At 40.2% G+C, this 12218-nt stretch overlaps 1 pseudogene; it reads left to right on the top strand.

Moving 5' to 3' along the window:
* The first annotated feature begins 468 nt into the window (after nucleotides 1-468).
* Rpl30-ps15 (ribosomal protein L30, pseudogene 15) lies at nucleotides 469-803 on the top strand (annotated as a pseudogene).
* Nucleotides 804-12218: the final 11415 nt, after the last annotated feature.

The following is a 12218-nucleotide window of genomic DNA, read 5'->3' as shown; positions in this document are numbered from 1 at the left end:
AACAAAAATAGTGAGCCTCCCCTGTGATTTTTCAAATGTCCCTCAGACATCACAGAAATAAAAACTTTATCACTTTTACCATTATCATTACAAATATGAAAGTTGTTTTAGGATAAACAGGTGCTTTTTTACAGTTTTACTAAAAACTGAATTACACGGAATATTACTTCCATGTAAGTGGAAAAAATATATCTTGCTTGGCTGGGGAATTTACAAAGAAATTTTCATCATTTGGAGAAATTATCCACATTCTGGGTGTACTTGAGTCTCCATTATATGAAAATAAAGTTGAGCTGCCTTGGTAGATGGTAAGCCCACAGCAACATGATAATGTGTCTAGACATTGAGGCTGTGCTTCTGCATTTAACTATTAAGTATATTTTTAAGCTCTCGCTTCCCAGCCATCTTGGCAGCCCATCTTGGTTGTGGGGTATTCCACACCTAAGACAGGAAGATGGTGTTGCAAAGAAGATGAAGAAGTCTCGGGAGTTGATCGACTCTAGGCTCCAGCTTAGAGGAGAAAAGTGGAAAGTGTGTGCTGGGATACAGACTCTGAAGATGAGCAGTCAAAGCAAAGCAAAAAGTTGTTGGTTATCCTTGCCAACAACTGCCCACTTTCAAGGAAATCTGAAATAGAATATTATGCCATGTTGGCTAAAACTGGTGTCCATCACTACAGTGGCATTAATATTGAATTGGGTACAGCAGGTGGGAAATACTACCAAGCATGCACACTGGCTACCACTGACCCAGGTGATTCTCGTCCTATTAGAGGCATGCCAGAACGGACCGCTGAGAAGTAAACCAGGAAGGCTTTCCTTTAACAAAGCGTGCCGTAGCTCGAAAATATATCTTTAAGTTACTTTCCTTTTAGTTTTCCTGTACTTAGACACAGGGAAAAAAATGCATTGAATTTTCCTCACAATCTTTATGTAAGACTACTGATTGCTTTCCACAAACTGATGGTCAGGTCCCTTTACTGATGACAACACTTACACAACTCACTGAACATGAAGAAATCAAGCTGGTGACAACCTAGAGCCTTTACCCCCACTGACTCGTATGGTGCTGGATGGTAAAAAAAAAATTGATTTCCTCTCATCGGATCTACAAACCACTATAAAGGGCAGGCCCCGTAGCCCCTTAGATACAACAGATGGCAAAATAAAAGGAACTCGCTGGCTTTTTTTGGTGATTCTTTGTTTCTGAAGGCTTTCTCGGGGCTTTTGGGGTTTTTTTTTTTTTGGTTTTTTTTTTGGTTTTGTTTTTGGTTTTGTTTTTGTTTTTTTGCCTTACAGCTTTGTGTTTTTATTGGATTTCTATGTGTATAATTGTGTGTTTCTGCCATCTATACATGGTTTTGTTCTTTTGCTTTGGCTCTTTTTCTTTTGTTTTGTTGTTTCTTATTCTGGTTTGTTTTGTTTTATCTTATTTTATTTTATCATTATTACTGGTTGCCAGTTTGTTTTTTAATGAAAGAGAAAAGGGATATGGATTTGGGTAGAAGAAGTATGGAGGATCAGGGAGGAGTTGAGGGAGATAAAACCATATAGGAATATATTGGATAAAAAAACTATTTTCAATAAAAGAAGATAGAAAAATTGTAAGCTACACTTTTAAATGTATTTTACAATGAACATTTTTAAATGTTCTTTGTGCAGTGGATATGGGTTAATAGAGAGACTCACAACTAGTCCAAAGGCAGCGAACAGGTGCGTGTGGAGTATTCAATCGTAAGTGAGACATCTGCACTTTAGACCCTCCTCAAAGGTCTCAGAGGACATTGCAGAAGAGTAGAAGAATTGAAGGACAGAAATTGGACAGAACTGAGGCAAAACAAGGTCTTCTGGACATGACAGAACTGTTGCACTCACAAAATCACGACAGCAGTGGTTGCCCGCATAAGACCTGTACAAGATTAACCTAATCAATATTCCAGCATGGATGTGGGAGAGGCTTAGTAGGAGTTATTGGCAGCTGATCACTTCTAGGGGATGGGGTGTGACTTTTTCTTAGTGCTTCTTACAATTTACCATTTTTTTACACATACAATAGCGCATAGTAGATGTCTGGTATACGTTTCTGAGTGCATTTGTTCAGTTCTACTTTTCCTCAGGAGAGGGAAAGCCTATTTTTAAAACAGAGCATCTAATATATGAATACCTTCTCACAGAGAAAGCCAATAGAGACCTACACAGGCAGTGCATTACCACGAGCCTCTCTAGCCACATTTTGAGAACCATTCACCCAGACTAACCCAGCCAGAGCAGCTTGACCACTTATAATCAATCTGAATGGTCCAGGAAAACAGAAATGGGTGCTTTTTTTTTTTTACTTTATGCACTACAGTGTAGATAATCCTTTTAAACAGGAATTTTTAGAATGTGTGGGAAGGCATGCCTCATACTCTGCTCCAATTTAAACCAAGCACACAGATTGGAGAGGAGCCAAAGACTTTGACATTAATGAAGGAAGAAGTGAGCATATTCATTTCCCTTTAGCAAAGGACAGGGGTAGCAGGTGGCCCCAATCAGATACACACACACACACACACACACACACACACACACACACACACACACAGTATATTTCTGTCACATACACACACCAAAAAAAGAGATTTTTCTATTCATATCCACATGAACAACTACCATAGTAAGATAGGTTCTGATTCTTTTAAAAGTTCTTCAAAATAACTAAAGAATGTACTATGAAAGTTTTTCACTCAATTATCTTCAAAACTTAACTAGGAACTGGTGAGACTTAATGTCTGCATTCGCTATGATATGGCCTAGATTTTCAGGGACATAAATCAAGTCTCTCTAAGAGCCCTAAGTAACGATTTTTCTGCTACTATCTTTGTGTTTAAAAGTCACCTAGGCAACATTTTCTATAGTTACTAATACAAGTTTGCTAAGAATTAATTTCTGGGAAATCCTATTTGGAAGCTGATTAATTTCTCAGATGTCCTGAACAGCAGTTCAGCCAAATGGCACCATATAGTGTAGCCAAGTCACGTTACACACAGAAGAAGCTCACCCGGGTGTTGTGTTTTCTATTTTAAATGTAATTTATCCTATTAAATGTATTATTAGCATGTGCTTGAGTGGTTGCTTGGTTGCTTGCTTCTTAGAGACAGGGTCTCAAGTAGCACAGGATAGCTACGAACTTGCCAAGTTACTAAAGATGACCTTGGATTCTTAGACCGGCTCCTGTCGGTCTGCACTTCTTTGCTTCATCCATCTTGTCTAATTGGGTGGCTGTATATGTATGGGCCACATGTGGGGGCAGGCTCTGAATGGGTGTTCCTTCAGTCTCTGTTTTAATCTTTGCCTCTCTCTTCCCTGCCAAGGGTATTCTTGTTCCCCTTTTAAAGAAGGAGTGAAGCATTCACATTTGATCATCCATCTTGAGTTTCATTTGTTCTAGGTATCTAGGGTAATTCAAGCATTTGGGCTAATAGCCACTTATCAATGAGTGCATACCATGTATGTCTTTCTGTGATTGGGTTAGCTCACTCAGGATGATATTTTCCAGTTCCAACCATTTGCCTACGAATTTCATAAAGTCGTTGTTTTTGATAGCTGAGTAATATTCCATTGTGTAAATGTACCACATTTTCTGTATCCATTCCTCTGTTGAAGGGCATCTGGGTTCTTTCCAGCTTCTGGCTATTATAAATAAGGCTGCAATGAACATAGTGGAGCACGTGTCTTTTTTATATGTTGGGGCATCTTTTGGGTATATGCCCAAGAGAGGTATAGCTGGATCCTCAGGCAGTTCAATGTCCAATTTTCTGAGGATCCTCCAGACTGATTTCCAGAATGGTTGTACCAGTTTGCAATCCCACCAACAATGGAGGAGTGTTCCTCTTTCTCCACATCCTCGCCAGCATCTGTTGTCCCCTGAGTTTTTGATCATAGCCATTCTCACTGGTGTGAGGTGAAATCTCAGGGTTGTTTTGATTTGCATTTCCCTTATGACTAAAGATGTTGAACATTTCTTTAGGTGTTTCTCAGCAATTTGGCATTCCTCAGCTGTGAATTCTTTGTTTAGCTCTGAACCCCATTTTTAATAGGGTTATTTGTTTCTCGGCGGTCTAACTTCTTGAGTTCTTTGTATATTTTGGATATAAGGCCTCTATCTGTTGTAGGATTGGTAAAGATCTTTTCGCAATCTGTTGGTTGCCGTTTTGTCCTAACCACAGTGTCCTTTGCCTTACAGAAGCTTTGCAGTTTTATGAGATCCCATTTGTCGATTCTTGATCTTAGAGCGTAAGCCATAGGTGTTTTGTTCAGGAAATTTTTTCCAGTGCCCATGTGTTCCAGATGCTTCCCTAGTTTTTCTTCTATTAGTTTGAGTGTGTCTGGTTTGCGGTGGAGGTCCTTGATCCACTTGGACTTAAGCTTTGTACAGGGTGATAAGCATGGATCGATCTGCATTCTTCTACATGTTGACCTCCAGTTGAACCAGCACCATTTGCTGAAAATGCTACCTTTTTTCCATTTGATGGTTTTGGCTCCTTTGTCAAAAATCAAGTGCCCATAGGTGTGTGGGTTCATTTCTGGGTCTTCAATTCTATTCCATTGGTCTATCTGTCTGTCTCTGTACCAATACCATGCAGTTTTTATCACTATTGCTCTGTAATACTGCTTGAGTTCAGGGATAGTGATTCCCCCTGAAGTCCTTTTATTGTTGAGGATAGCTTTAGCTATCCTGGGTTTTTTGTTATTCCAGATGAATTTGCAAATTGTTCTGTCTAACTCTTTGAAGAATTGGATTGGTATTTTGAGGGGGATTGCATTGAATCTGTATATTGCTTTTGGTAAAATGGCCATTTTTACTATATTCATCCTGCCAATCCATGAGCATGGGAGATCTTTCCATCTTCTGAGGTCTTCTACAATTTCCTTCTTCAGTGTCTTGAAGTTCTTATTGTACAGATCTTTTACTTGCTTGGTTAAAGTCACACCGAGGTACTTTATATTATTTGGGTCTATTATGAAGGGTGTCGTTTCCCTAATTTCTTTCTCAGCTTGTTTCTCTTTTGTATAGAGGAAGGCAACTGATTTATTTGAGTTAATTTTATACCCAGCCACTTTGCTGAAGTTGTCTATCAGCTTTAGTAGTTCTCTGGTGGAACGTTTGGGATCACTTAAATATACTATCATATCATCTGCAAATAGTGATATTTTGACTTCTTCTTTTCCGATCTGTATCCCCTTGACCTCCTTTTGTTGTCTGATTGCTCTGGCTAGAACTTCAAGAACTATATTGAATAAATAGGGAGAGAGTGGGCAGCCTTGTCTAGTCCCATATTTTAGTGGGATTGCTTCAAGTTTCTCTCCATTTAGTTTAATGTTAGCAACTGGTTTGCTGTATATGGCTTTTACTATGTTCATGTATGGGCCTTGAATTCCTATTCTTTCCAGGACTTTTATCATGAAGGGGTGTTGAATTTTGTCAAATGCTTTCTCAGCGTCTAATGAAATGATCATGTGGTTTTGTTCTTTCAGTTTGTTTATATAATGGATCACGATGATGCTTTTCCGTATATTAAACCATCCCTGCATGCCTGGGATGAAGCCTACTTGGTCATGGTGGATGATTGTTTTGATGTGCTCTTGGATTCGGTTTACCAGAATTTTGTTGAGTATTTTTGCGTCGATATTCATAAGGGAAATTGGTCTGAAGTTCTCTTTCTTTGTTGTGTCTTTGTGTGGTTTAGGTATAAGAGTAATTGTGGCTTCGTAGAAGGTATTCGGTAGTGATCCATCTGTTTCAATTTTGTGGAATAGTTTGGATAATATTGGTATTAGGTCTTCTATGAAGGTTTGATAGAATTCTGCACTAAACCCGTCTGGACCTGGGCTCTTTTTGGTTGGGAGACCTTTAATGACTGCTTCTATTTCCTTAGGAGTTATGGGGTTGTTTAACTGGTTTATCTGTTCCTGATTTAACTTCGGTACCTGGTATCTGTCTAGGAAATTGTCCATTTCCTGAAGATGTTCAAGTTTTGTTGAATATAGGTTTTTATAGTAAGATCTGATGATTTTTTGAATTTCCTCTGAATCTGTTGTTATGTCTCCCTTTTCATTTCTGATTTTGTTAATTTGGACACACTCTCTGTGTCCTCTCGTTAGTCTGGCTAAGGGTTTATCTATCTTGTTGATTTTCTCAAAGAACCAACTTTTGGTTCTGTTGATTCTTTCTATGGTCCTTTTTGTTTCTACTTGGTTGATTTCAGCTCTGAGTTTGATTATTTCCTGCCTTCTACTCCTCCTGGGTGTATTTGCTTCTTTTTGTTCTAGAGCTTTTAGGTGTGCTGTCAAGCTGCTGACATATGCTCTTTCCTGTTTCTTTCTGCAGGCACTCAGCGCTATGAGTTTTCCTCTTAGCACAGCTTTCATTGTGTCCCATAAGTTTGGGTATGTTGTACCTTCATTTTCATTAAATTCTAAAAAGTTTTTAATTTCTTTCTTTATTTCTTCCTTGACCAGGTTATCATTGAGTAGAGCATTGTTCAATTTCCAAGTATATGTGGGCATTATTCCTTGATTGTTATTGAAGACCAGTTTTAGGCCGTGGTGGTCCGATAGCACGCATGGGATTATTTCTATCTTTCTGTACCTGTTGAGGCCCGTTTTTTGACCAATTATATGGTCAATTTTGGAGAAAGTACCATGAGGAGCTGAGAAGAAGGTATATCCTTTTGCTTTAGGATAGAATGTTCTATAAATATCCGTTAAGTCCATTTGGCTCATGACTTCTCTTAGTCTGTCTACATCTCTGTTTAATTTCTGTTTCCATGATCTGTCCATTGATGAGAGTGGGGTGTTGAAATCTCCCACTATTATTGTGTGAGGTGCAATGTGTGTTTTGAGCTTTAGTAAGGTTTCTTTTACATATGTAGGTGCCCTTGTATTTGGGGCATAGATATTTAGGATTGAGAGTTCATCTTGGTGGATTTTTCCTTTGATGAATATGAAGTGTCCTTCCTTATCTTTTTTGATGACTTTTAGTTGAAAATTGATTTTATTTGATATTAGAATGGCTACTCCAGCTTGCTTCTTCTGACCATTTGCTTGGAAAATTGTTTTCCAGCCTTTCACTCTGAGGTAATGTCTGTCCTTTTCTCTGAGGTGTGTTTCCTGTAGGCAGCAGAATGCAGGGTCCTCGTTGCGTATCCAGTTTGTTAATCTATGTCTTTTTATTGGGAGTTAAGGCCATTGATGTTGAGAGATATTAAGGAATAGTGATTATTGCTTCCCGTTATATTCATATTTGGATGTGAGGTTATGTTTGTGTGCTTTAATTCTCTTTGTTTTGTTGCCAAGACGATTAGTTTCTTGCTTCTTCTAGGGTATAGCTTGCCTCCTTATGTTGGGCTTTACCATTTATTATCCTTTGTAGTGCTGGATTTGTAGAAAGATATTGTGTAAATTTGGTTTTGTCATGGAATATCTTGGTTTCTCCATCTATGTTAATTGAGAGTTTTGCAGGATACAGTAACCTGGGCTGGCATTTGTGTTCTCTTAGGGTCTGTATGACATCAGTCCAGGATCTTCTGGCCTTCATAGTTTCTGGCAAGAAGTCTGGTGTGATTCTGATAGGTCTGCCTTTATATGTTACTTGACCTTTTTCTCTTACTGCTTTTAATATTCTTTCTTTATTTTGTGCATTTGGTGTTTTGACTATTATGTGACGGGAGGTGTTTCTTTTCTGGTACAATCTATTTGGAGTTCTGTAGGCTTCTTGTATGCCTATGGGTATCTCTTTTTTTAGGTTAGGGAAGTTTTCTTCTATGGTTTTGTTGAAGATATTTACTGGTCCTTTGAGTTGGGAGTCTTCACTCTCTTCTATACCTATTATCCTGAGGTTTGATCTTCTCATTGAGTCCTGGATTTCCTGTATGTTTTGGACCAGTAGCTTTTTCTGCTTTACATTATCTTTGACAGTTGAGTCAATGATTTCTATGGAATCTTCTGCTCCTGAGATTCTCTCTTCCATCTCTTGTATTCTGTTGGTGATGCTTGTATCTACGGCTCCTTGTCTCTTCCTTTGGTTTTCTGTATCCAGGGTTGTTTCCATGTGTTCTTTCTTGATTGCTTCTATTTCCATTTTTAATTCCTTCAACTGTTTGATTGTGTTTTCCTGGAATTCTTTCAGGGATTTTTGCAATTCCTCTCTGTAGGCTTCTACTTGTTCTCTAAGGGAGTTCTTCACGTCTTTCTTGAAGTCCTCCAGCATCATGATCAAATAGGATTTTGAAACTAGATCTTGCTTTTCTGGTGTGTTTGGACATTCCATTTTTGTTTTGGTGGGAGAATTGGGCTCCGATGATGCCATGTAGTCTTGGTTTCTGTTGCTTGGGTTCCTGCGCTTGCCTCTCGCCATCAGATTATCTCTAGTGTTACTTTGTTCTGCTATTTCTGACAGTGGCTAGACTGTCCTATAAGCCTGTGTGTCAAGAATGCTGTAGACCTGTTTTCCTCTCTTTCAGTCAGTTATGGGGACAGAGTGTTCTGCTTTAGGGTGTGTAGTTTTTCCTCTCTACGGGTCTTCAGCTGTTCCTGTGGGCCTGTGTCTTGAGTTCACCAGGCGGGGTGCTGCCCAAGGGCTCTCTGCGGCGGCAGCAACCAGGAAGACCTGTGCCACCCCTTCCGGGAGCTTCAGTGCACCAGGGTTCCAGATGGCCTTTGGTGTTTTCCTCTGGCGTCCGAGATGTATGTACAGAGAGCAGTCTCTTCTGGTTCCCCAGGCTTGTCTGCCTCTCTGAAGGTTCAGCTCTCCCTCCCACGGAATTTGGGTGCAGAGAACTGTTTATCCGGTCTGTTTCCCTCAGGTTCCGGCGGTGTCTCAGGCAGGGGTCCTGCCGCTCCTGGGCCCTCCCCCACGGGAGCCCAGAGGCCTTATACAGTTTCCTCTTGGGCCAGGGATTTGGGCAGGGGTGGGCAGTGTTGGTGGTCTCTTCCGCTCTGCAGCCTCAGGAGTGCCCACCTGACCAGGCGGTGAGGTCTCTTTCCCACAGGGTCTGGGAGCAGAGAGCTGCTGTGGGCCGGGATCCGCGGGCGTGGGACCTCCAGCAAACACAGGACGTGCCCGGTCCTAGATGAACTCTGCCTCTGTGTGTCCCGATCTCACCAGGCAGCTCTCTTGCAGCAGACAAGTTGGTCTTACCTGTGGTCCCGAGGCTCAAGTTTGCTCGAGGGGTGCTGCCCAAGGGCTCTCTGCGGCGGCAGCAACCAGGAAGCCCATTTGTCGATTCTTGATCTTAGAGCATAAGCCATTGGTGTTTTGTTCAGGAAATTTTTTCCAGTGCCCATGTGTTCCAGATGCTTCCCTAGTTTTTCTTCTATTAGTTTGAGTGTATCTGGTTTGATGTGGAGGTCCTTGATCCACTTGGACTTAAGCTTTGTACAGGGTGATAAGCATGGATCGATCTGCATTCTTCTACATGTTGACCTCCAGTTGAACCAGCACCATTTGCTGAAAATGCTATCTTTTTTCCATTTGATGGTTTTGGCTCCTTTGTCAAAAATCAAGTGCCCATAGGTGTGTGGGTTCATTTCTGGGTCTTCAATTCTATTCCATTGGTCTATCTGTCTGTCTCTGTACCAATACCATGCAGTTTTTATCACTATTGCTCTGTAATACTGCTTGAGTTCAGGGATAGTGATTCCCCCTGAAGTCCTTTTATTGTTGAGGATAGCTTCAGCTATCCTGGGTTTTTTTGTTATTCCAGATGAATTTGCAAATTGTTCTGTCTAACTCTTTGAAGAATTGGATTGGTATTTTGATGGGGATTGCATTGAATCTGTAGATCGCTTTTGGTAAAATGGCCATTTTTACTATATTCATCCTGCCAATCCATGAGCATGGGAGATCTTTCCATCTTCTGAGGTCTTCTACAATTTCCTTCTTCAGTGTCTTGAAGTTCTTATTGTACAGATCTTTTACTTGTTTGGTTAAAGTCACACCGAGGTACTTTATATTATTTGGATCTATAATGAAGGGTGTCGTTTCCCTAATTTCTTTCTCGGCTAGTTTCTCTTTTGTGTAGAGGAAGGCTAATGATTTATTTGAGTTAATTTTATACCCAGCCACTTTGCTGAAGTTGTTTATCAGCTTTAGTAGTTCTCTGGTGGAACTTTTGGGATCACTTAAATATACTATCATATCATCTGCAAATAGTGATATTTTGACTTCTTCTTTTCCGATCTGTATCCCCTTGACCTCCTTTTGTTGTCTGATTGCTCTGGCTAGAATTTCAAGAACTATATTGAATAAGTAAGGAGAGAGTGGGCACCCTTGTCTAGTCCCTGATCTTAGTGGGATTGCTTCAAGTTTCTCTCCATTTAGTTTAATGTTAGCAGCTGGTTTGCTGTATATAGCTTTTACTATGTTTAGGTATGGGCCTTGAATTCCTGTTTTTTCCAGGACTTTTATCTTGAAGGGATGTTGAATTTTGTCAAATGCTTTCTCAGCGTCTAATGAAATGATCATGTGGTTTTGTTCTTTCAATTTGTTTATATAATGGATCACGTTGATGGTTTTCCGTATATTAAACCATCCCTGCATGCCTGGGATGAAGCCTACTTGATCATGGTGGATGATTGTTTTGATGTGCTCTTGGATTCGGTTTGCCAGAATTTTATTGAGTATTTTTGCGTCGATATTCATAAGGGAAATTGGTCTGAAGTTCTCTTTCTTTGTTGGGTCTTTGTGTGGTTTAGGTATAAGAGTAATTGTGGCTTCGTAGAAGGAATTCGGTAGGGCTCCATCTGTTTCAATTTTGTGGAATAGTTTGGATAATATTGGTATGAGGTCTTCTATGAAGGTCTGATAGAATTCTGCACTAAACCCGTCTGGACCTGGGCTCTTTTTGGTTGGGAGACCTTTAATGACTGCTTCTATTTCCTTAGGAGTTATGGGGTTGTTTAACTGGTTTATCTGTTCCTGATTTAACTTCGGTACCTGGTATCTGTCTAGGAAATTGTCCATTTCCTGAAGATGTTCAAGTTTTGTTGAATATAGGTTTTTATAGTAAGATCTGATGGTTTTTTGAATTTCCTCTGAATCTGTAGTTATGTCTCCCTTTTCATTTCTGATTTTGTTCATTTGGACGCACTCTCTGTGTCCTCTCGTTAGTCTGGCTAAGGGTTTATCTATCTTGTTGATTTTCTCAAAGGACCAACTTTTGGTTCTGTTGATTCTTTCTATGGTCCTTTTTGTTTCTACTTGGTTGATTTCAGCTCTGAGTTTGATTATTTCCTGCCTTCTACTCCTCCTGGGTGTATTTGCTTCTTTTTGTTCTAGAGCTTTTAGGTGTGCTGTCAAGCTGCTGACATATGCTCTTTCCTGTTTCTGAGAAAAGACTTTTAAAGAATGCTGGTCAATGGGTTTATGCGCTGTCATTTGCCCTTGCACTGAGGAGACCACCCTTGCCCAGGCATCAGAAGAGCAGCCTTAGTCACTGTCTTAGGGTTTTACTACTGTGACTAAACACCATAACCGAGGGAAGTCTTATAAGGATAGCATTTAATTGGTGCTATTAAGGATAGCATTTAACACAGGTTCAGAGGTTCAGTCCATTATCATCAAGGTGGGAACACAGCAGCATCCAGGCAGGCATGGTGTAGGAGAAGCTGAGAGTTCTGCGTCTTCATCTGAAAGCTACTAGAAGAAGACTGGCTTCCAGGTAGCTAGGACAAGGATATTAAAACCCACACCCACAGTCATACACCTAATCCAACAAGGCCACAACCACTCCAACATGGTCATACCTCCTAATAGTGCTACTCCCTGGACCAAGCATATACGAACCATCACAGTCACTAACCAACACTGTCACCTAGAGCTAATCAGTTGATCTTTATGGGTTTCCAATCTTTCACTACATAAACATATTATAAGGTCATATCAGAGAAGTCAAACTATGCTGTCATTAAGGACACAGGAATAGAACATAGATCTGTTCCCAATACTGTGTGAGAGACTTTCCATCATACAGGGGAGATACAGCATACACACACACACACACACACACACACACACACACACAGCCACATCAGCCACCAGCCTATATGTTTAAAAGGAATACTAGAGGGATTTCACAGAAATGACTCTGAAATCTAATGAATGACTAAGACTATAGTTTGGGTCAAATAAGAGTTTGAATGTCTGGTTTGCTATACCATCTGGCAGAATAAAAAATA

Source organism: Rattus norvegicus, chromosome 3, assembly GCF_021556685.1.
Source record: "Rattus norvegicus strain SHRSP/BbbUtx chromosome 3, alternate assembly SHRSP_T2T, whole genome shotgun sequence".
Taxonomy (NCBI): Eukaryota; Metazoa; Chordata; class Mammalia; order Rodentia; family Muridae; genus Rattus; species Rattus norvegicus.
The sequence above is the reverse complement of the archived record's forward strand: the minus strand, read 5'-3'. Positions and strand labels throughout refer to the sequence as shown.